The sequence below is a fragment of the Indicator indicator genome, chromosome 15, assembly GCF_027791375.1.
Source record: "Indicator indicator isolate 239-I01 chromosome 15, UM_Iind_1.1, whole genome shotgun sequence".
Taxonomy (NCBI): Eukaryota; Metazoa; Chordata; class Aves; order Piciformes; family Indicatoridae; genus Indicator; species Indicator indicator.
In genome coordinates this window covers 8,737,933-8,764,365 of record NC_072024.1, presented here as the reverse complement: position 1 = coordinate 8,764,365, position 26,433 = coordinate 8,737,933, and positions in this window count along the sequence as shown.

The window sequence follows — 26,433 nt, the reverse complement described above, 5'->3', positions numbered from 1 at the left end:
AGAGGTTGAAAGCTGCTTTTAACCAATCCTTTGCCAAGTTTGACAATACAAAGGAACAACAAAAAGAAACTCAGCTCTATGCCTTTCACTTTGAATCACACAAATATTTCAGTGTCTCTGCTACACACACATTTTTATGGACAAGTCAGGAATGCAACACCATGCTTCTAAAGAAGCCCATGGCTGTGATCTTGCTGGTGGAGGCTGCTGTGTCCAGGAGGCTTGGAGCAGCTTTGGAAAGTCAGTGAAGAGTGCCCACAGACATAAGCCCTGCTGTCACCTCACCCCTCCTTCAATGGACTCCGACTTCCCTGGCAAGGCAAATGAGAAAGATGCACCCCTTTGTAACCATCTACCCTCAGGGATGTGCTCACTCGAGTGAGACAGAGCTCATCCAGGCTCACAGAGAAATGCAGCTCAAATACAGCCCTGGTAAAATTATAGACTGATAAAGCTCCTGAAGTTTGCACAGAGAAAGCAAATTTCCTGAGCAGCAAGAAGTCTGGGTCTGTTCTGCTGGCTGTGTTGGCTGGGCTCATGCTGCACTTTGCACAAGCTGTTAAAGCAACTGCTGGGTGAATTTGTCCCTTAAAAGCATATTAATGCAGGGAAATATGCCTCTTTACACCATGGAAACCTCTTCTAATAGTTTGATTACACTTTGATTCTCTAATTTACTGATAGGAAAGCTGCTGAGTAGCACAGACTTCAGACTTCTAAGTAATTTGACATCTCTGTACATGATATCACACAGCAGCAGCAATAGAACAGGAAGGTTTGATGTAGGTTTTAAAAGCATCATTTTGGATCTCTTTCAAACATTTGTTCAGCATTTGCATTTCCCACCACTCCCCATATATTTTTTGTTGCAAGCAGCATCTTTCAGGTTAGATGCAAAATTTTCTCCTTCACTAAGAAACCTGATCCTGGGCTGATATCAAGCACTGTATATATGTACACAGATACACAAACAAATTAATATTTCCATATGTAAGTGGTGGTTAAGATGATAATAATGGCAGCAAAATTGTTATAGAACAGCCTCAGCCTATAACTTTCAAAGATAATGTCTTTTGTAATGATCCTAGAACACCACTAATTATAAATAAATTATAAGAATGGTCAGATTGCTTAACAGAAATAATTCTCCTGTATCATGGTTTCTGGGATTCACAGGAACATCTTACTGCCTTGGTTTTGGGCAGCACTCTGAACTGAGTACCATTTGCAGAGATGTTACACAGAAACAGAAAAGATCCTGTTTAACAGCAAACCAAGCTGTGACAGGTAGTCAGTGTCATAGGACATAATTTTTCAGATTCTGAACTTGCTGAGTTTCTTCTACCACCACTCTCAATTAGAGCATGGCTCTTACTATAGAAAAATCCTATTTCAGCAGGTGGTTTGCAGCAGCTGGTCTGTGACACTAGCAAAGTCCTGGTACTGAACAGGGACAGCCGTTCCAGTCTCCCAGGGCTGATGCAGCTCTTCCCATCTAGTGTTGCTTCAAGGGCTGCATATGTTCTGCATAGCCCAGCTTGTAGCCACATGGGTGCTGGGTTTCCAGAACACCCATCAGCTCCCCATTAGTTTTGGTGGGAGCTCCTCCACCTGGACCCTCTTCACCCTCTCTGCACCAGTCAGTCACACATCTTAAGCACGAGTCCTAAACTTTGGCAGTTTTGGAGAGCCAGGCTTCATTTCTCCAATAGGATTGTGCTGATCAAGACAGAGTTCTTCTAAACATGGGATTTTGAAGAACAGGGCTGAAGCACTGTCTGAACACTTTGGTGCTTTATTGGCCTCACTGGCCTAATCTCCAGCAAGCTTATTTACTGCAGCTGTTTTACTGTGTGTAGAGCAGAGGGACCAGGTCTGTATGCCTCCTCTGCAGCTCTGCAGGCTATGTGGTAGAAGAAAACAGCTTCAGTCAGCCCCACATCTTTATGGTTCGACTGTAAGGACAAACAAGATAACGTGATCCTCAGCTGTGCTGGGACACCTCCCTGCAGAGAGAGAGGAAGATGCCAACCTTCCCTGCCCTATGATGACACTGCTTGAGATGAAATCGAAGGATACAATCAAACGGTTTTTGTCACAAGTGATGAGAATGGATTTCCAATACTGACTGCAACTTCCAAACCTGAATTTCACCCAGTAATTCCTGACTGAACAGGCCTGCACTTTTACAGTGCCTTGGCTCATGATCCCCAATCTCAATGCAGGTGAAGCTGGAATGCCTACAGAGCTTATTGAATAGTGTCTTTATTAAAACTTTTGTGTGGTCTTTTCAGCCTTTTGACTGGGTGCAGTTCCCATTTCATTGTGCCATTTTCTGCTAGGTGACAGCATATGATCCTCCTGCATAGATATGTGTAGGCTCTGGTCAAGTTACCTCTTATGAGGCAATAAATTATACCAGAGTACCAAAAATGCTAAGCTCAGGATGGGTCATTGAATGCTTGCCTAGCTTCCTTGCAGTCTTTTGTGTAAAGCTCTACAGCACTGCAAAGACTATTTTATTTTATGTCATATATCCTACATATGAGATAGCATGTTTTGCTGCCTAAAATATATATAAACCAATAAAGGTGCTATGGTTATTTCTAGACTACCACCTGTCCTTCACTGCTTAAAAGTGTTAGAGTAGTAGATGAGTGAGGGAAAGAAAGGTCTTACAAGGCCACTTTCCTTAATATTTGCTGCCTTTTCCCCCTCTGAAACAGAAAGTGGATGACTAGGTAAATATTGTTGCAGTTTATCAAGCCCTCGGAGCACGCCACAGCATCCATAAGTGGACTGTCTCTTGCTATCTAATTTCCCATGACTGAGGAACTCCTGTTACTGCTCCTCTCAGCAGAGCATTGTCCCTTCAGCCAGAGAGAGCAGGGAACAGCAGGGTTTCTGGGCAGCCCTTCCCAATGTCACTGCCACATGGATGCATGGGAGGCTCCAAAACTTCACCATCCCCAGTATTTATTGAGATGTACTCTTTCATATGCTCATGCACTCCCCTTTTGGGGTGGTGCACAAAGGATTGATGCTCTCTGGGGTGTGCAGCCTGCATGGGGGGATGGGGTGAGCATTTCAGTGCTGACGTTCTGCAGGTGGACACAACAAAGATGGGAACCACAATTTCCCTTACAGGGAATTGCAATACGTTCCCCATACTGCTGCTATTTTCAGGTTTTGTTGGTTTATTTTCTTTCCAAAATGTGTATCTTCTTGTATTCTGAAAGCTTCTCCACTTTCTGCTTTGTTTTGGTCAAAGAACAGCACTGGAACATTTTTCTTGTCATTTCTCTATTTTTGCCTGCATTTAAAAAAATATTCTCTGCTGGTCCAAAATTCCCCCCGTGTGCAGCTGGCCATGCCTTGCTTGGCTGTGCCTCACGAGCCGGCTCAGCTGCTCAGGAGTGGATGTAGGACGATGTCTGAAATGGCAGCTTGGCTCTTAACCAGTCATGGAAACAGCTGAGACCACAAACTATTGCTGCTGCCTGTGATTTACAGGTACCATGAGGGCTTTGGTGAGCCCTTGTCTTCATACAGCCAAATTTACCCTGTCTGTAAGAGTAGTGACGGGACACAGTGATCAGGGAAATGAGCCAGCCTCTAGACATGCAAACACAACATCCATTCTTCAAAGACCTGGAACTACTCTTCTTCTTCTTTTTTTTTTTTTTCCTTTAAAAATAAATCCAAGCATTTTACTGTAGTAGCAAAAACTTGCTTGATTACAACCCATTGGAGCTTTCATTAGTGATCTTAGTGATCTTGGTGCAGAAAAGCTTTGGGTAATTAACTTACAAAGAACTGCTGATAAAAAGGGTATAAGATATACATTTAATAATGCTACACAGATAATGAATCTTCCCTTAATGATATACTGAATTTGTCCCATATTTTTAAAGCATTTTGAAGCCTAATTTGATCTGACAAGGATGAAGATGAGTAAACAAAACATGAAATTTAGCAAGCAGTTGCCAGTCATGCAAACACCCCTGTGCTAGTCACTGTCTTAGTCCTGTCTTAGTCACTTCACTGGTTTCAACAGGTGCTGAAGCTTTTCTGGGTAGTTTGGACAGACTCAGTGTCACATTGCTAGTGCAAAGCTGGGGCAGGAGAGAACAGGACCACTGAAGCACTCGCCTTTTCCTTTACCTTTAATTTACACCTTGTTCTACAATACTTGAAGATACACATTTGAATGCATGTGTTGCTAATATATTGCACTGTAGACTTTATAGTCCCCTGGAGGTTTTGGGTTTTGCAGGTGGTATGGAAGTCTCAAGTCTGTGTTGGGGTAGTGAAGCAAGGCAGAAGAAATCCCCAAGCTCTGCTGCTTCCAGGTCTCCAGCCCATGTAGCCACAATGGTAAAACAACAGTGACACTGCTCCCAGCACAGGAGCTGTTTCAGGGCAGGAAAGTGATGGAGGAAGCGGGAGACTGAACTGCAGAGAGGAATCTGCAAAAGGAGAAGGAGTGGAAGGGCTGATGGGGCCATGGCTGTTTCTTTAGCTCTGCTGCAAGCAATCTCTGAGCCATCTGTCACCAAAACTGCTGGCCCCTTGTAAACAGGGACCATCTTTTGCAGAGACCACAGCAGGTGCTTCCAGGCTATGGTCAATCTCCTTTTATGATAGGTACCTTAAATGTGTCTGATAGCTCCTGCCTTAGCAGTCTTGATTTGTCTTCTTAGCTATAAAAGGAGCCCATGCCACTAATGGAGATGGAGATATTTCTAATAATGTCTCCAGTGTCAGGGGAGATGTATCACATCCCCAAAGCCATTGCATTTTACTTGCTTCTCTGTTGTGCTAAGACACTTCAACTGACAAAACATTTCTCCTAATCATGGAGCACATCCTGTATTGCATCCATAGCTGGAAGTGCCTGGGGAGAAATATCAATGGAAAAAGCTTTGTCAAACCACAAGATATGATCCCAGTGAATCTTTAAATTTGTGGACTGTGGCCATGCTGACATTTGTTTCCGCAAGAAATTGCCAGTAAAAGAGAGTATCTGATATTAATGTGATTGACCTGCTGGCCTTGCTGAAGCTGCAGGGAAGTAAGTGTACATTTAATCAGTTTTACTGTGTATGTAGAGGTCATCGTTATGAGTGGGCTCCTTGAGATGCTGCTCAGTTACTTCTTCTCCGTAGAGGAGAATTCAAGAAGATCTTCTCTGCAGAGAAGACAGCTTTGAATTCTGATATCATCTTGAGAATGAAAAATGCCCAACAAATACCTTCATATAAGAGTCTGTTTGGAACAACCTTAATGCTGTAGGTACCCACATGCCATGATCTTTGGAAATGTGGTTCCTTCCCTGCACACACAACCCTTCACCTGGCAAATGGTCACTGCAGAGACCTCACTCTGCACTGCTGGCTGCAGAGCAAGCTATGGTTGGCCATATGGAAGGTTTTGAAGTAAATAGAGGAGCTGAGCTGGGAAACGCATGGACTGGTGTGCAAGATGAGAAAGATGTTAGCAAGGCTTTGCTTTAATAGAATGTTGTTTTTTTTTTTTTCTATTTATCACTGAAGTAAACTCAGACTCTGGGGTTGGTGGGTTTTTTTGGCTTAAATATGTATGTGGCTTTCTATAAGAATTTTAATCTGAGCAGAGTTGATGCTTGTGACATAATTGTGTTTTTTCTGCTATCAGCCTGATCTGATGGTTAACTATGGGTAGATAAGGCCCACTGTAATCCTATGTTTGTTAATATGGCACTTAAACTGCAAGTTCCTAGCACATGAGAATTTTTTATATTCTGTATTTATATCAAGCCTTGCACTAGAGTATTACTAGAAAACAATTACAACCTAATGACATAAATTAGTGAAGAACTACTTATTTGGCTCCTACATGGAACCAGCACTTACAAAAGAGGGTAGCCATATCCCCAAAGACTCAAATTTCCCAAGAGTATGACATGCTATTGTCCATTTTTTTCATAACCCAAGTGTTATTTTCAAAGATTCAGACTGTGCAGTGAGAAGGAAATGGATGTATTTTGTTTTAAACAATCTGTGCAAAATACAAAGAAAGGCATCTCCATCAGAGAGTGTTGTCTTCATGGTTTGCTGGCCTTCCTCTCCTGCTGAAATCGCCAGCAGGGTGAACTTCCAACTCACATACTATCTGGATGTGCTGAATTTTGCATTGGGAGCTCCTTATTTGAGAAGCGCTCATAAAATCTGGAATGCTTGTATTTAGGGAGGGGGTGAAAAAGGCAGTTCCCTCAAGGCTGGCACTGTGTGTTAAACCCCCAGAAACTAGACAAGATGCAAGAGAAGAGGTGGCATCCCAGAGAGGAGATGTTCAGGATTACAGATGTCAGCCGTTGTGAATCCAGCCCCAGATTTGCAAGCCTAGGTGGCCCTAGGAAAGCAGCAGCTCCAGGGCACCCATCTGGGTGCTGGATGGGCTGCCAGGTTTCTTTGCTCGTGTCACTCATGTTTTGATAGTGCTGCAATGGAAGTGAACACTTCTGCAGAAGGAAGGCAGCACACCACTATATCATTACTTGTGTCAAGACCTTCCTGACAACCTTTCTTCCTCTTGTAAAACCCTGCCACTGAGAACATTGCATGGCACTGGCAGCAAAAACTGGCTCAGACTCACATCCTTAAAAATGCCCATAGGATAACCTCTGATAACCTATGTCTGTTACCTAAAGACAGAAACAGAAATAATTGTGAAAATGTCCAGGAGAAAATGCTCATCAGTTGAGAAATTAAGCCCAAGCAGAAAAGTCAGAAAGCCCTGTCCTGTTTATCCTAGCAGTGATCAGTTGCTAACTGAGTGCACTTCTTCTCCCAGACCAGCAAATGTGTACAGCTCAGGATGCTCTTCTGATGGAGGTGGACTTTAGGGATGAAAAAGTAAGAAAATTCCTAGGGAAGGCTGGTCAGAAACAGGCATTCTCAACACCCACTGAAGGTTTAGAATTTATTCCAATCAATGCAACAACAAAATGGCACCCAACATGACAATATTTGCTCTCAGGCAGAGAGGAACTAACACTAGAACAAAGATGTAGCCTTTCATCTAGGGGCACCAGACCAAGTGTTGATCATAGCTCATGAAAAGTTAGAGAAAAAAAATCTCAGCTAGCTACACATCCATTTGGTACCTTGAAAAAGCTAGTTTAACAACACAAAACAACTGTGGTCCAGGGAAACTGTGAAAGAGAACTGAGAAAATACAGAAATACCTTTGTAGACCACTGCAGAAAAAGTCCCTGAAAGCCCCAGGCCCTCCTCTGGCAGAGAAGCCATGAGATGTTTACAGAAATCAAATGAAAGGAGAAATGTTTGCATTCAAACAGAAAACAAAAAAAAAAACAGGGAAGAAAGAAAAAAAAAGGAAACTTGCAATTAGTGTAATATGGAAATTAGAAACTGGATAAATTAGATAAGGGAAGGAAAAGAATACAAGAGACTGGCTACGGCTACTGAGAAAAGAGCAGTAAGAAAACAAAATCTTTAAAATATATTAGGGATGAAGAGAAGCCAAACTATGTCTTTGGACTGTTACCAAATGGAAATTATGGAAATGGTAATAATTATGCAGAAAGGCAAATGTTTTTAATGAAATATTCCTGGGTTCTGCATCAGGGGAGAAAAACAACCACAAATGATGCATTCCCATCAGATGATGATGATACAACAATTTGCATAACAGCAGAAGTTCAGGGGGTAGCAAGCTCTAGTTACAGCAGCTAAGCACCTTCAAAGCAGCAGTCTAAATAATTTGCATAAAAATGTTTTGAAGAGACCTTACTGTGTTTATCTGGACCACTAACACTGGTTTTGCGGAGATCATGGAGTACATGCAAAATTATAGCAATAGAAGAAAAGTTGCTTTTTAAGGGAAGTTTGGATGATTTCGATATTAATACACCTGCTGAGCTTTGATCCTGGGGAGATAATGGATCCAAGACAATGAGAAACAATTACAGAAATTAAAAACTAGGGAAGGATAATATCTTTAATGCCCATCAGGAGGGGCTGATGAGGAATAGAGCTTCTAAAACTAACCAGACTTTTTTTTCCAATAATGAGATTACAATTTTTCTTAATAAAGGAAATAGTGTTGATATAAGCTTCTGTAAAATATTTGACTTTATACTCTGCAATGTAACATTCAAGAAGCCAGTTCAGTGAAAAATCAACACAGCACACCAAGTGAATTAAATAGGAGCTGAAAGAATTACCTCTCAAAGACCAGTTGATGTGGGCATGTTTCATTCAAGTGGGATCTCCACAGAAATCGCCCCTTGACCTCCAGGCAAGCAGTGTTTCAGTGGTTACCTGGAAAAATCACATGAAGTCCCATCAGATGTGGCTTGTTGCTGACCTGTGCTGGGGTGAGTGGTGAAGAGGAGAGGTCTCTGATGCAGAGGCAGGTGTCCTGCTTAGTTGAATATGATGAAACCATGCACATTTTCTTCAAGTCATAGGTAAGGCCATGCACTGAAAGAGATTGTGGCACTTGCACTTGGCAAGCATGGGGACATGGTCGAGCTGTGCTGAGGAAATCAACTTCTGAGAGAGAGATTTAGGTTTGAGGATGGGTAATTAGGTATAAAGTGGCTGAAGGGCAAATACGAGGGCATCCTGAGTCAATTATTTCTGAACCACTGTGTGCTAGGAGGGCTGCTGGCCACAGCAGCATGCTTGGAAGTGCTGAGGTGGATCCTCTCATAGTGGAAATATTTTCATCAGGCTTTACAGTAAAACCCAGGATCTTTTATTAGAGCAAAGACACAGCTGGAGACTGCAGCCACTGCTGTCAGGACTCTACCTATCGAACCAAGATCTCCATTTTTTCAACAAGTTCAATGGTTTTCTCTTTTAGCAGTTACTTCAGTGCAACAAACCAGTGTCTCATCTCTGGGAGAGGGTTCTTTTTGGTGTAAGCAGATTCTTCTGGTTTTCCCTTCCCTTCTGTTTCATAGAGTAGTTTTGCCTCTTCCATGATCAACTGCTGAACCCCCTCCATCATTTAATAGCTGGCAGAGGTAATGATTTTTCAGCCATTTGGCTTCCATACAATAATGATGGATTTTCAGCTGTTTTTCTTTCTAGCAGCTGATCACAGTTAAAGTGCTTTAGGATGTACTTACATCCAAGCAGCTCATGTTGTGCAGCCTTTGGATCACTAACTACAGGTTGTTGCTGGGGGGTCCAGGCACCCCAGCACCAAAATCTTTGCTGAAGTTCACCTGTGTGATGCACTTCTGGTACAAACCAGGTGAAGAGCCTGCTCTCTACATCAGCTTGCCACATCATTCCTTTGGGGACAAAAGATATTTATTAAGTACCTTCTGAAATGGCATATCCAGATATTTCTCCAAATCATTTCTCTTAAGCTATTGAGAGCCATGAAGCCTTGGTAAATATCAAGTATCTGGAGTTCAGTCCTCACAAAGGTCTGGATGCCACAGACCTATCCTGAAGCCACTCGTATAACTGAGGTGATGTTGGCAAACAGGTTTTTGGATCAAACCTGTTAATCATAGTTTAAGAGTTTTTCCCAGTCCTTTTCTTCCCTGTCTTTTTGCTGCTCTTCAGAAAAAGCCACACCGAAATATCTGAGGTGATCTGCTGTGTTCCTGTGTCAGGCTACAGCACTGAGATCACCATTTTTAACCTGATTTGCTGGAGTGGGCTGAGGGAGCATTTGAGCTGTGGCAGATGAAACCACGCTGTAATGTCTGTTGAACCAACCAGATTCAGTAAGAAAAGCAGCAGTTCTGGTCCTTCCTGTTGCCAATGAGCATCTCTGGAGCTGCTGAATCTCAATCCCTGGCCAAGATGTGAGGCCAGCTCACTGTGGCTTCACACCATGGCTGCATTGCTTGTGCTTTATGGCCACTTGTGCTGACAAGTGCCATGCAGGAAGCCAACTCAATTTCACTTGCTTGCTTCTTCTGGGAACAAAAATGCTCAAGTGCAGATGTTTATTACATCTCTAAAGCATATACACAGCCCTCATACCAGCAAAGAACCTTTTGGGGTGAGGACCTGATAATTAAAATTGAAATGAAGCATAAATTAACCCATACCATCACTGACAAATAAACCAAATCAGTCCTTGGCACCAACACAGAGGTCTGAATGCAAATAGGGTGCTCATCTCCGTTCCTGATCAGATGCTAGGTGCCAGTACAGAACCAGGAAGCAAGATGAAACCCATGCAGAAGTAGCACACTCACTGTCTTAGAGCATACGTGTGGATTTCAGCAAAGGCAGCCTGTGCAGATTGCACCTGCCAGTGGGAGGGCTGAGGAGAAGAAAGGCAATTAGAGCCATTATTAATCACTTGTGGACTGACTGATTACATGGCATTAATAAGGAGGGAGTAGTGATGAAAATCATTGCAACAACCTGACTGTCTTTCCTCTTACCTTACTGGGGATGTGCTGTGCTCCCTGTGCAGCAAGGAGCTGGCAGGGATGGGGTGCTCTGTGGGGCACAGAGACAACTGCCCTCATCCTGTCCCCTGGTACAGCCATGGTGCTGGTGAGGGGATCCTGGCTGTGCTGGCCCCCATGATCCCATGAGCTAAGCCCCTGCATGGCAGAGCCAGCTGGAACAGCCATTAGTCCTTCCAAACAACCCTGCTGGCTATGAGGTGTGTGGGGACGTACCAGCCATCCCATGCATGGTGCCCCCAGGACAAGTCCTCTGATGGCACATCTTTCCCTGAATGCAGTTATGGGGACACTGCAGGGCACACGGGCTCAAAGTCTGACTTTGATGTACTCATGGAATTAGGGCTGTGCCAAAGGCAACTGAAGATGCCAAGCTCCCAAAGTGAAACTCTCCCCAAAGAGTTGAAAAAATGCTTTTCCTCCTTTTTTTTTTTTTTTCCCTGAGCTGAACGCAGCAGAGAGAGATCAGAGCCCAAAAGTAGAGAGAGCTTTTAAACAGCAGATTTCCCGATGGCACAGAAGGTTGCAGAAGTATTTGATGGTTGTTTTGACCGAAGATGAAAGTGTTGCACTGCTCAGCCACACAGGAGGCCACAACCCTCTGATGGAAACAGTAACTTTAGAAAGGGGAAAATCTAAATATTTGATACTGTTTCTTGGAAGTATGATTGCATTTTATATATATATATTTTTTATATATTTTATATATAAAATATATACAAAATATATATATTATAAAATATATTAAAAATTATATTTTTATATATATATATTTATTTTGTGATAAATATGACTTTAAGAAATTCTGGGAAAACAAATGTAAAACCAATAACAGAGATCCCCAAAAGCTTTCCTGCATTCCTATTATGTCTCATCCTCTTTTTTGCTAGGAAAAGTCTGTTTAAAGTTTCTGTTTATGATAGTATTCAGAGAGCTTTATCTGAGCATGTGAAGCATTTCTTTCTTTCATCTGTCAAAGGCTGCCACTGAAATCAAAGGCTTTACCAGGGGGCCAAACCTGTTGTGCTGCTTTATTACATATTAGTCATCCCTAAATCTCCTCCAGCAGCTGAAGATCACAGCGTGACTTGTCCCTGGTGAAGCACAGCACCATGCAGCTCCTCCCACACCTTGCCTAAAGGGTATTTCCTTTTGATATTAGCAGAGAGCAGCTTGGCTGCAGGAGCCTCCTGATTGTCACCCAGCATCCAGCTCTGCTCTGCCAAACCAGCCCAGGGACCTGATGTGTACAGCAAAGAGTCTCAGTGGAGTCCCAGCTCCCAGGGATGATCTGATCTGATACACAGGCAGTAAGAAATATACACAGTTCCCAGCCAGCCCAGCAGCCAACTTGGGGTGCTAGTCTCAACTTATTTTTACTGCTGTTCTTTCTTGTGGAAAGCTTTATGCTGCTGAGCACTTGTACATGAACAAGAGTTACTTCATCTTGCATCATCTCGAAGACAAGTGAGGCAGTCTCAATTCCTAGGGCCAAGAGGAAGGCAGGGCTCAGAACTCTCCAGCAACACCAAAGAATCCTAGATTGTTTGGGGCTGGAAAGGAGCTTTAAAGGTCATCTAGTCCAACCACCCTGCAGTGAACAAGGACATTTTCAACAAGATGAAGTTCCTCAGAGCTCTGTCCAACATGATCTTGGATATTTCCAAGGATGAGTCTACTACATGTCCTCTGAGGAGGCTAGCACAGCCACCTCCTGCTGCTGAGCAGACAAGTAAGGATGATATGAGCTGGAAACACAGGAGTGCAAGGTGTTTTTGAGCTTGACATCTCCACTATCTCAGTTAACTCTAGGTTATTTTTAATATGAAAGAAGTGTCATGGGAGAGCACCTTCTACCCCTCCTCTTTCTCCAAAGAAGCAAACCAAAACCACTATGTCCTTGAGCTGGTCTAGAGACACCTCTGTTCTTCTCGTCCCATGCCCTAGTGTCGTGACCATGGAAGTGGGGGACACGCTTTGCAGGAGAAACTTTATCCAAATATCTGATATACCCAGGTGAGTCAGACCTGACCTTGGGTTCATCAGGGTGTGATGGAGCACTGGCAGGATGGGAGAAACACCAAAAGTAGTGACATTATAGCATCAAAACCTGTGAAATTTGAAAGTCTCCATCAGCTCTAAAGTTGTTGAACATCCCCACTGGTGTGCACACCTCCAGACAGCTGCATGGCCACAACTAGCTCTGGTGTCTGTGGGACAGGCAGCTGTTCTGTGGGCCTCTAGATGACTGAGTTCACTCATCAGAGATGTGATGGCAATGGAGATCAGGTATCTCAGCCACAGCATGAGGCTGTGCCAGCAATAGCCAAGGATAGGAACATTAATACTCTGTGGATACATCCTGCCAATAACTTCAGGCCCTTATCAACCCTGCCTTTCTTTTCACATGGGATTTAATAAAATATTTATCAGAATCTCAGTGCTGTTTTTCAGGAATGAGGCTTATCATCAATCCAGATGGAAATCAGGAAGCTTTCTGTGCTCACAGGCAGCAGCTAACAGATACTGCATTAGGAGAGCAGCCTAGGGTGTCTGTTGCTGGTGGGCACAGGGAAGCAGCACCAGCCTCTTCAAGAATTTTATAGTCATCAGTAACAGGGAAAAAACATAGTATGTCTGCCTGCACCTAAGATTTGGGTAGATAGGAGTGTGGTGGCACACACCTTTTCTGGTGATTGTTGTGTATTATTGATTTTTTCCAAAGTTGTTTCTTTTTTATTTTAGCAATTGGGATGAAGACTTGTTCTCAGAATGCTGAGAGTTTCCTAGTGGGCTGAAGATGTTATGCCTCTACTCTGTTTGTTTCACGGCAAGGGAAAATATGAATGTGGGGAAAAAAATATATAAACACATAAAATGGATTTTGAACCCACATTTTTTTTTTTCTGTGGTTGAACATAAATGTAGCGCTTCAGATTTCAAGAGTGCTTTGGGTTTCTGGGCTTGTACAGTTTAGAGCAATTTGAAATTAATGGAGTACTTAAAGTTTTTAAGAGCACTTCAATTTGCAAGTGATCAGAGTTCGGGGATGCAGAGAATAAAGTAATTTAAAATAACTGGAAGTGCTTTTCAAAGTGTTTATCGTAACTGTGGCATAAATGGCACCGTGCTCACAGGCTGCCAACACTCCTGTGGTGCCCTGTGTGCCACAGAGTTTTCTCTCTAAAACAATCAACCAGTCACCTGGTTGATTATGGCCTCTTAAGAGAGAACCTGTATTTTCAAGCAGCCAAAGAGCTATGAATGCATTAGGCACTATTTTTTTTTTCTTTTGGTCAAAGGCTTGTTACCACTTATTTGAGGGGACTTAGGCCTGGCTCAAAAAGTAGGAAAACCCTCAAGGTGAGATTGAAATTTGCCGCCACGCTTGCTTTTGGTTGGATTTGCTGCACGACAACCCTCATGTGCACATGAGTCCTCAAGACAGCTTCACACCTTTTCTTGCCTCATGACCTGTTTAGGCTTTATTTCTAGTCCTCTGGTTCCCCTGAACATGCTGCTGCAGAAATACAGCAGGAATTACATCTTCTCCTTTCCCAGGGGTGTCTGCAGTAACCTAAAGGCATGTAGACACAGACAGCCTCTTTCTATACACAGTGGTTTAACTGAAAAAGTAGTGAAACAATCAAATCTTACAAACCCAAACAACTCTTTGAGATTGCCTGGAGAAATACACTGATGAAGGTATCTTGTGATGCTAGGAGGAAGGCAGATACACTGCTATGAGAGCACTTGCACAAATTACATCTAATGTATCTCCTCAATAGTCTACCAGGGTATTTCCTTGCATATCTATTGAAACTTGTGACTAAAATAACTTCTCAGTTGTTCCATTCAACTGCAATAAATCTCATGACTGAAGAAGGAAAGATGCCATCCTGAAATTACAGCTTTCCTGTCAATGTGCTTGAACAGGTTACCCAGGGATTGTAATTTTTCATCTGAAAGCAGACATCAGAGTTCCTTTTTCAAAGTGTTATTTGAAATAGTAAATGATGTGGAGAAAATAGCTGACAGCAGAGAGGAAAATAACATTTGCAGGCCTTGTGCAGCAACCTAAGACAAGGCAGGTACCAGAGGAAGAGCTGATCTGCAGGGGTGTGCCAAACTAAAAAGGGGGGTAAACCCCAATATGACATCTCTCTAAAGGTTCAAAGCTTTTGCTGTTTGTTTTGTTTAAGCAGGCACTTAAGAAATTTTGTCAAGAACAGCTGAAAAGCTAATTAGTCTCAGAAATAACTCAGATCACACAAAGCACCCATGAAACTCGGCACAGTGAGTCCCTCTGCCCACAACTGTGGTATCTGAATACTGCAAGAAAGGAGGCGGATGTGAGGAGGAGGATTTTCCTGCTAAAAGAGCAGAAGTGATCCACTGGAAGAAGTAAAGGATTCGGCAGATCTGCCCAATCTTGGGAATGGGGAAGGGGAAAGGGGAAATAAAGAGAGTTAAAGAGAATTTCAGTGAGATTTTTTTCCTAATGTTTCTCATTATCAAACCATATGTTCTTGAGAGAACAAAAGAGAAAAAAAAGCATAGCAGAAAAAACTTCAGAAGTTACCAGATATTGCTGTAGTCCTTCCAACTCCCCAAATCAGTGCTGTGGAGCTGCTATCATTCCTTGTTTTAGAGATGGACTCTAATTTATGGAAAACAACCACCTGAATTTGCCTGTACCACCTGATTCAGCAACCTAAATGCAGCTGGGAGATTCCTTCCCCAGGACATACTCAGAGGCTCACCAAAGACATCAAAACAGAAGGGTTAAAGACCATTAATTGTCTTCTGAGTAGGGTTTATGACCCAGCTGTACATGTGGAAAAAGCAATGGGGTTGGAGCAGAGGTTTCCAACAAGAAAGTCCACCAGGAGTCCTGGCATCAGACCCCGCGTGGTCCCAGACCCCGGTGGAGCACACATCTGACAGCTTCTGACCTTCAGGAGTGAATCAAATCCAATTCTCAAGAAGAGCCAAGAAGATGAATACCTTGAGATCTTGGTATAAGAGTCTGCTGCTGTGGGAACTGTATAGACATGCATCTTCTGCAGCCTAGCATAAGAGGATGGAGAACACCAAGCTGGGAGTCACAAGGGACAGTTTCCCCATATCTCTCTGAGCATTGTCTCCTTGCCCCTCCCCTTCATTCACACAACCTCCTCTGAAGGTCTCATGGTCAAACACGGAAGAACGCCACTAAGGTCTCTGTCTCTAGGAAATGGAGGTTGCCTGGTCTTTTAATGATTCCAGCATCCCAGTCCCATCCCTTCCTAATTTGCACTCGATTATCAGGCTATTTAAAGTTAATCACTCATTGCAATACTCTGTGCAGTATCAGGTAGCAGCAATATGTGCCCTGTTAATTAGTAGTCATCATAGATGGATGATGTGTGTATGCTCACAGGGAATATTGCTCTCCTCTGGAAGAGTTTAATCAGGCCTGTTTATTTCCTGTGGCCTTAGGAAGGAGCTTGAAATTCAGCTGTGCTGCTTTCTGACAGCTACAGGCAGCTGTAGCTAACAAATCTAACCTGTGGCCTGAAAGATTGGAGCCTAGATACTGGACCTAAAAATGTGAGATACAAAGGGTATTAATTATGGTATATCAGTCTACATCCCAAGAAATGTTGGACCAAATGATCCTTGAGGTCCCTTCCAACCTGATATTCTATGATTCTATTCCTGATTTTAGGGTATTTGTAATAACATTCTAGGAAAAAAAAACGTACCTGAGAAGCAAACGGGCAGCTTGTGGGGTTTTGTAAATTGCATATCTGGAAGTTGAGGGCAAGAAAGGGCAATGCAAATGACAGTTTTGAGCATGGGTCATCCTCACAATTAACAAGTACCTTCAGCTTAAGAGAACTCTGTGGAAAATCTCTATAAGATAAACAATGCAATTATGTCTGGAAAAGGCAATCGCAGCTCCTGCAGAATAATTTACAAGGACATTAACTCAATAGGCAAATCATAATTAATTAAGAAGCTTAATGTGTTGACTTTTTAATATCTAATTATATCTCTCTTTATATCAGTTACAGGTAAGAGTGAAGAAATGGAGGCAGAATAATTTTTAAAAGAGTTTACCCTCTTTTGTTAAAAATATGTTTCCCCAGAGGATTGTGAGATGAAAGCTTGAATTACAAAATGGATACAAGTGCTGAGATGATGAAGCAAGTGTTTTATAAAACAAAGTTTAAGCTTATTGTATAACAAAATATTTTCATCAGTCAAATACCTGAATGTAAACTTAGCTTTTCTATTGAAATAAAACAGCTCTTTGTCTTTTCAAAAACAAACATTGAACAATGTGGCTTTATATTTAAGTAGTTCATATATGATTGCCTTAGACTTTCTGCTCCTCAGGAATGTGCAAGAAGGCCACATTAGCCAGCCAGAAACACTGCCACCTTCTTCCATCACAAATGAATTAGGGGGATTTTATTTTCTTTTAACAATTTTTTTTCCAGTCTTCAGCTAATTTAGCCCTAATGTTGCTAGGGTGGAATAGCTCAGCTGAGTGAGGACTCCAAACTTTACTAGGAACTAAAGGGGCTGCAAATGTCCTCTTCTCTGCCACAAGCTTCAACTGGGTGAGTGACAGCTGCCCAACACAGGACTTCTTTTCCCCACCACAGGCTGGTGTCACACCTTCAGTTCTAATTGTAGGATAATCTACCAAGCTGCCCATGGCAAGGGACCGGGAATGCAGACTCACTCATCACATCCCATCTCTTGGTGGCTTTCCTGTAGAGTTTGTCACAAATCTACTTGGATTCACAAACCCTACTACATTTAGTAGTGGCTGATAGCTTGAAAGTATCTAATTTACTTTCCCCCTTTAGGTCTCCCCTCTTCAATGCTGCAGGCAGAACAAGCAGGGCATCTCCAGAATGTGCAGCACTGCCCGTTGATTTATATCACCACTGGTTTAAATCTATGTAGTTCCTCTGAATATTATTAATTTTTGACTTTCCCAAGGACTGAATTGCTGACTATAAGTCAGAGGTCTTCATCATAATTTTTTTTTGTCATCTGTGGGAAGCCCAGATTAAAGTTTGCTTTCGCAGACCTGATATGATGCCTGTTGTCATTCAAGTTCTCCATGTACTCAGCATTGGTAAAATGACAGGAATACAAATACTCCCCAGAAAACCACAAACCACACAGAACCTTCTGCAAATTCAGCTGGTCTTTGCCCACAAGAGCCTTACTGGCTTTTCCCCGTCTCCTTTTTGGTAGTGGAGGTGATTCACAAATACACAAATAATGCTGAGCACAAAATGGGAGACTGTGAATAGTTTTATCATCACTTCCAAAAAGATATTTTTCAGAGAGTAAGTCTTCACCTATGAAACCATGTGTGTTTTAGTAGTTGTAATAAGAATGTATTAGACTGACAACGATCTCAGGGGTATTTGTCTTTTTTTAATACCCAAGTGCTGTGCTTTGTCTAGGTCGGAAATTAAGTGATGGATGCAGGGTGCATTCAAATGAGGAGTGCCACAGTAGGTCTGGAGACCTCAGGGAAGATTAGCTGTTAGCTCATACTCATTTTAAAGCTCTCTCCAGCCAACAAAACATCGAAAAGAGTTTCATTAAAGAAAGGTCCCCTAAAGTTTGTGTTGGACCTTGGTAGTGGTAGCAAAGCAACAGGAGGGAGTTAAACTACCCTTTTAAATGTTGGGGTTTGTTTATTGTGAGCAGTTTGTTGTGAAAAGTTAATTTCCAGAATCAGCCTCCGGAAGGCAGACAGGTTCATGACCACTGAGCCCTGGGAGGGGAAATAATTTCCACAGACAAAAGGTGTCACAGACTGAAGATGTCTTGGAGAAGAAAAGGCCAAGCAGGCTGGAGGAATGAGAAAATTCAGGGTGTTCTAGGAAAGGTAGTTTTTCTCTCTAAAGAAAGTGAAGCTATAATGACAATGTCAGTTACTTCCAGTAAAGTCACCTAAGCAAAAGTTTTTGAGTCAGTCAAAAACAAAAGTCTGAGAAGAATTTTTTTCATGGTTTTAGAAGACATTCCTTAGTTGATGACTCCTGAAGGATACCTGCAAGCCAATAAAAAATGACATTTTTCACTGCTGCCAAAGTGACTAAAGTATTCAGCAACTTCTTTTCCTCACTGCTGAGAGGTACCCTTCATACATATGAATTCTCTCTGTTTGAAGGAAGCTGGTTGGAATAAATGGACTTAATTATCAAGCAGAATGAACTGGAACAAAGATGATTAATTAACCAGACTCAGAAACCTTGAGGAAAGAAAAAAGGCTATAAAACATGTGAAGAGGGCCAGATTTGTCAGTAGTGGTGCAAGGGTTTGGAAGTCCCTAATGATAGTGGTAGTACAAAAGAAGGAGGAGAGCAACACTTTTGCTCAGCCAAGCCTGCAAGCAACAGAAATTACTGAACTAGAAAGACAACCTGTGCTGCTTCAGCAGGGCCATTTCGAAAGAAAACTTTCAGCAGCCTTCGCCAATATTTTGCAATGAGCAGACAGCTAATGAAGATCTCCTGTTAAAGAAGATACTAATATGGGATGAAAGCTGGCTCACTGGGCATGTTACTCACCCTGTAGCTCAAAGCTAAATCCTGTAGCTGAAAGCACAGGCAGGCAATGAGTGTGTGGTGTGGATGGTTATTAAAGCCCACCAACAGGATGCAATATAGGTAGCGATTATCTACAATTTATTTTAATTGTGGCTGTTGTTGTTGTTGTTAAAATTCTGACAGTCTAGAATTGATTGATTAATCATTCATAAAATAGCAGCTGGTTCTTTGTCTTCTATAAATATACTTTTATCACCAAGTGTAATGATAATTACTGTTTGCTATAGCATTCACACCACACTCTGTACAAACCTGCTGTCCTCTGCTTACTCTGCCCAGCCACCCTGTGACTGTCCTCCTCACTCTGTCTTGGTTAATCTGTCATGAGGAAACAAAGGTTTCAGACTAGAGCTCTTCCAGTCCTGCCATGCCCAGAAACGTGCTGTCTGGTGCTGCACCCTCCAGCCAGTAGCAGCTATGTTGCTATGTTTCCCCATTGACTGAAGATGCATCACAGAATTTAGGTTACTTTCCAAAAGCAATCCCTCTAATTATTCACGTAGAGTGAAAACCTGAGGCCTTTTAAAATTTTTACTGCCTCTCCCTTGCTGGCAAATTGGTTACTGGTTAAGCTCCATTGAAATCACCAGACAAGGACAGCCAAATTACTTTTACAACATGAAAAGCAGAAAACAAAAAGCCCCTGTTAATTTAATTGGGTCTTTTCAAGTGCTTCAGAGATTTTGTTAGAGAGGTGCTAACATTATCATCTTGTGCTACTTAAACCCCAACACATTTCTCACTATGTTTTCAAACACAACTCTTGATTTTATTTTTAAATATTGATGCTGCCTGTGAAAATTTCTTAGAAATCTTTTATGGAAAGGGCAGTTCTGAGCAATCCTGGGTTTAACTTGAAGAGATCTTTCAAGCACTGTGTGTGTTTTTCTCTTCTGGGAGAATGATAGGCAAACACTTTTCTTAATTAGCAAATGCTTATATAACTTGCCTAAATATAAAATTAGACTTTATTTTCAAGCCGCTGACCTAGTAGATTTCTTTATGTCATGTGGAGTTCTGGCACAATAGTAACTGTGAAAATACTGCTAAAATTGGAGCTGTAAAAACTGACTGCTTTCTTATGTACACAACACAAAGGGAGGGTCTAGCAAGAGCGATGGTGCAGAGGAAAGCTGGAGTGGGATGTATCAAGCACAGAGCAGGAGGAATTTGGTCTTCTCTAAAAAAGACTGAAATCTGTCTCAGTTACAGCAAGGAGTTGTTCTACACCGGATTGTCTGGGCGGAGGATAAAGCCTCTTCAATTCTCGGCAGAGCTGAGCATCTGCTACTTTTAACTCCAGTTCCATTACTTCTGCAAACACTGACAGCATGTTAGTACACAAGATATTATTTGTGAGATTTTATTCAGCTAAATTCCAGCCAGACCCAGTATCTGCATACTTCTGTGAGGCAAGCTAACCCTCCATTGTACACCCTCTGGGAGTATCCCATCTCAGCTTCACATCAGGTGCTCATCACTGCAACAGCTCCCAACCACCAAATGTTGAACATTGCAGACATTCAGTCTAGAAGATCCAGACCCTGAAAGCAACAGCGTAACTGGGGTCTGCAGGAGGCTAAATTAACTGCAATACAAGCTTTCCTGTGAATAATTCACTGTCCTGTGAAGTATCTGACTAGTCAATTCAATTTAATATCCCAGTCAAAGAAATCAAATGAAAGAAACTCAATACATACATTGCAATCTCATTCAGAACGTGCTGTTATTTTAATTTGTCTCATAACCTCAAGCACTGAATAAAAATAATAAACCTTCACTATTCCAACTGCCTTAAGGAAGGAAAGATGCTGGAACAAAATGTTTTCCATTCTGAAATTAACTGACAGGTCTATTTATTCTTCCATGTATCGATCATAGAGAAGATACAAATATAGTACAAATGGCACACACGTGTCTGAGCATAAGCCACAGAAAACCAACCTTGCTATCATGTGCCTGAGCCTCCAGCAGGCCAAAAGCACTGGTCCAGGAGCAGAAGGCATTGACCTCTCTTGGTCTCATAATTACAGAGTGTTTTTCTTATTTTTTTTTTAATTAAAGCTTTTGAAAAATGCAAAGGAGATTGCAAAACCTGCTGTGAAAAAACATGGATTCTGGAAATCCACACACTAAAGAGGTTGTTCATACTGGGAATAACATAGGTCAATAGCTGAATGTCAGAGGGCTTGCTTAGTACATATATATATATGTATATATATTTCCTTATATATATATAAGGAAAACAGAACATTTTGCTTGAGCAATGACCATGTTGGAAAGTCGAGAACTCCCCTCTGAAGACTCCTACCTCACATCCTGAAGTTTCTCATTTTTTTTTTCAATCTTAAGCATCATTCTGGAAAAAAGTACAAAGGTAAACCAACCAAAATGTGTGGAGACTGCTACCTTGGGTGACAGCTCATGGCCATCCAAAGAAGCCAGGAAAGAGCATAAAAGAAGTTCTGGCCATTTGAGAAGGAAGAGGGGGAAAAGGAGGGCAAATGGCAGTGCCCGGTTCTGTCAATCTTCTTGTAAGGAAATCTAATTTGCTGGTCTAATGTGTTTTGCTTGACCTAGCTTTCAATAAGTTTGAGTGACACTGTCAAGATTATTTATGGCAGTGAAGACCAGAAAATCATTATAGTTAAAAGTTATCAAGTACATTTTTTATAATTTAAGACTAGGGAGTGATTTTGTCCTTACCTCTTGCAAAAAGGACCTTCCTTGATGTTGGTGGGTTGTAATAAGGATTCAGCATTTATTAAAATATCTCCCTGTCAACCTTTCCTGAAAGACAATAAAGAATAGAGATATTCCTAAATTTTGGTAAGATATGGTATATGAGGTAATAAGACTTTGTCTTTAGGGTGTTGCATTGACAACTGACATTGGATACATCCAAAGATACAAACCTGCTTTGGGAATAATTAAAGCAGCAACTTCCTGTAGTGGACTTACATCTCCTTGATGAATTGACTTCCTATATTTTTTTTCTTTGATTTTCCTATTGTTGATACTTTTTGTATAAAAACACTTAAGCCTCAAGATGGATTAACGGAAGAGTTACTTAAGTGAGATACTGGCCTGGTGGGCCCTTGGCTTAGTTTGCTCTTAGTTAGGTCAATACCAACAGCCACTACAACTGATCTGGGATCCACAGTGGAGAATTCCTAGGTGATGTTTCTTTTTAAAGGGAAACCCAGCAAAACCCTGCAATAAGATATCAGATAAAAGTGTCAAGTTCAAAGCAAGATCCCATCATTTAAAGTAATTCTGGATACAGAAAAATCTACTTACAAATGAGAGCCTTGTAGCCTAAGATGTAAATAAACAGTTGTACACTTTGATTCATTTCCTAAACCTGATCTCCATCACCTTTGCTGGGCATCCTGTGAGCTGTGAACAGAGACAGGGTGCACTGTGAGTGAGGCATCCATAACTGCTTATCCCCCTTGTGAGTAGGGCCCTGAGTCTGTTTCAGGCACTTTCTCACAAGTTGCTGGCAGCTGAAGATGCTCATAGAATGTCTGATCTATGGCAGCAGATAATGAGGAGTGCTGGGCTGAACTGAGGCTGACAAGTTAAAAAAGAGTACAAGTCCCAGTCAGCAGGGTCTGTTCCCAGCCGTGGTGGCTGAGCCACTGTACATCACCATGTCAGTGGACAGACTTCATTAAGCTCAGTGTCTTGGGCCCTGCAGCAGGTTTGGCTTAAAACAGCACTAAGGAGAACCAGGAATCAATTGATCAGCAGTCTGGGGTTGATGTAGTGCAGTACAGTTGTTTCATGGGCAGGTGGGAACAGCATTGCTGTGAATAATGCAAACACAACTGGGCATCTCCCTGCTGCATTTCAGCTTACAAACTGGCTAGATGCTGCCAAACTTTAAAGGAACAGTCTGAGGACATCCTTTTGTCACCCTGGGGCTCAGCATACAAGCAAAATGGGATACTTTTCTTTGTGGACTTTGGGTAGAGACCATAGCAGAGGGAAATCCTTCCTGGGATGATGGCCATGTCCTGGGTGCCCTGAGCTAACCTTTGGGCAGAACTTTCTCATCCACACACTGCCTCAAAGGCAAAAGCATGGGCCAGACAGCATTTGAAAAAGCTGCAGCTTGCAGTAATTTCATCCTAGACCTTGCCTAGTCCTACCATAGATGCTAATATACTGAAGTTCATGATACACAAAATAAGCACAACAATATCAATAACCATTAGAATGATAATAAACCCAGCAATAACAATAAATATTAATCCAGAGAAGTACCTAATAAATGACAGCATTGCAAAGATAAGGGGTAACCTAATGCACAACTAATGGCTTCTTGTAGTAACAAAATTACAAATAAATTATAAACTATTAGAGTCCAATCTGTGCTGTCTGCTTTCAGAACTGTGCTCTCTAGGGAGCATGGGGCCACTAAGGCCACTGCCTGTGCTACCCCAGCCTTGGGTCTGTCCCAGGCCCTACACACCACTGCTGGATCACCACATTTATTAACCATACTAGCATCTGTTACCTGCATCCAAGCTCTGATGCTTTGCCAAATGATTTCAGAAATTCATGGCAGTAAGCAGGTTCTGACTTTTTTTTTTTTTGTATGTTTAGCACAAAATTATATTAGACTGAATAAATGTGTTATAAACTAATCACTGCAAGTCTCTGCATGTGGCCCAAGATTCCCTGAGCTGTATGTGGACAAGGGCACAGGGCCATTCAGGGAAATATTCACATCACAGCAATCTCATCACTGCTTCTAGAGCTGTAGGATGAGTTGAGTCTTTTCCTGCTAAAGAAATGGGCATTACAGAAAGGCTGAGATAAGCAGATGAACAGGCAGACTGGTAGAATACAGACCTCAGCTTTCCTCCCTACCTAGAACAAAACATCACTTGAAGTAATCAGATGTTAAAGACAAAGCAATAACAAAAGCCTGATTCATAGGCTTCCAGTTTGTAAATGTTTGCATTGTAAATAAATAGCTGAAATATGCTGTTTATCCCAGACATAAGCAATGCCTCAAATAGTAAAAGCAAATATGAGTTATGCATTACAGTACTTATATTTCTCATTTTTCATCAGCATTTTTCGTTTTCTAGTTTCAATCTGTTGAGACTACGTAGTAATCTTGTTGCAAAAATGCTTTGTTGGTTGTTGGAGGCTGCTTTCTTGATACAATATTGGAAGGGAAACAGAATCCTTCCCCTGTTAGGGCTACTCAGGCAGTGATATAGTTGGGTGTACTTTGACAGATTTTTCTTTAGGGGTCTGGCTACAAATAAATGAACAGTTTTAAACCTACATAATGAACTCTTTGTTCTTTAAGAGCTTTACATTATTTAAAATCCTTTATCTAGCCTAGGTCTGCAATTTCTTCCAAAGCTCACTCTTTTGGATACAATGGTATCTAAAGATGGATGTAAAAGTTAAAATGCAAAATATTAATCTGCTGAGTAGCTGGAAATTACATGGACTCTGGGTGCCAAACATAAAATAATTCCTCCTTGAAATTACCAGTCACTGAGGGGGTTTTATATAGAAGTAATTTCAAGCATATTGTGGTGGTGTCAGGACAACATATTAGCATGGCAGCACAAATAAACTAGTTACTGAACTTTGCATGTGTCTGCATATCCATCATGGCCCCAGGGTATAGAAGAGCTGGTGTGGGGCCAGCCAAGCCACTCTCCAGCAGCTAAGGAGACGTGTAAAACTTTGCATAGTCACAGAGTCACAGATTGCATCAGGTTGGAAGAGACCCTCCAAGGGCATCTTGTCCAACCCCCTGTGCTCAGCAGGGACACCTCCAACTGGCTCAGGTTGCCCAGGGACACAAGGCTGATCTGGGATGTCTCCAGGGATGGGGCCTTAACCACAGCCCTGGGCAGCCTGTTCCAGTGTCTCACCACTGTCACTGCACAGAACTTCTCCTGATGTCCAACCTAAATCTGCCCTGCTCCAGTATCAAACCATTGCCCCTCGTCCTGTCCCCACAGCCCCTTCTGAACAGTCCCTCTCCAGCCTTCCCGTAGGACCCCTTCAGGTATGGAAATGCAGCTCTAAGGTCTCCCTGGAGTCAGTAGCTATTCCCAGAGTATTTCAGAGCCAGCAGTCCTTATGGCTCATGTGGAAAACAGGAATGAAGGTTGTGAAAAGCATACATGTTAGTCAATGTCTCACTGCATGGCTTTGGCTTCTTTGCTTATTTGTTGCTGCGCAAAGCTTTTTCGTTTAACAATACTCTGATTAAAAAAACAAACCAAACCAAACAAAAAACCAGTAAGTAGAATCAATGACACTGCAGTAAGTCATGAACTATCTCAATTTTAAGGCTGAATGGCACTATCTTCTTCCTGCACTCACACAGCTTTGAATATAAGACTAGAATTAAAGTTGCTATTTAGCCCCGGTCCTTCCTTAGCTGGCCTAAACATGCTGCTTGCTGCTATGCAATCAATCTGCAGGGTATATTGTAATGCCATAAATAATGGTAATAGTTTGTGTAATTGAGTGCAAGTTTATTCTTCTGCTAACAAAGGATATTCCAATGGTTATGTTTTGACAGGAAAAAAAAACAAAAAACAAACAAAACAAACAAGAAAACCCAAACAAGAAAAGACAAAACAAACCCACAAACCAAAACCAAAACAAACCCAAACAAACAAATACCAAGGTTAAAAAAATAAAAGAAAAAAAGATTAATTGCTGTGTTTCCATCTCAAGCTTGGAGCAATGACTGGTTAAATTGGAGGAGAAGTCTAATTAATATACCAGACTTCCTTGAACTCCCTAGTGACATGATGAAACACAGCTTTCTAGCTTTTCAAGGAGTAAAAAGAGAGCCCTTCAGAACTGATGGTGAAGAGTGAGGAGGACACCACAGAATTATTGCCAGGGAGTGTCAGATAATCTTTCACAAACATGTCTGGCTGATTTTCTGATTCCTAAAATTCTGTGACTGCCTCCTAGATGTGGTGCAGTGGCTGGAGAGCTCCCCGTAGCAGCAGTGCTGTCAGGCATCCTGTCATCTTCATGAATGATCTCCCCAGATTTCGGTCTTGCTGGGACTGCCAGCACCATCCTCTGACTGCCAGAAGCACTCAGTTAAGCAGGTTGTATGGGTCCCCACTGAAGTTCACACAGACCCCCTCAGCTCTCCAAAAATGGGAGGTAAAGTGTCTCAGATGGAGCCTACGTGAAGAGACAGCTGATGTACTGTACCCTGAGGAGTCTGGCTGACTTGGTCATGTGTCATAGCCATGTACTCATTACCCACCACCATGTCCCACTGAAAGACCCTAGCCCAGAAAGGCCAAAACATCTCTTGCTTATATATAAATAAAG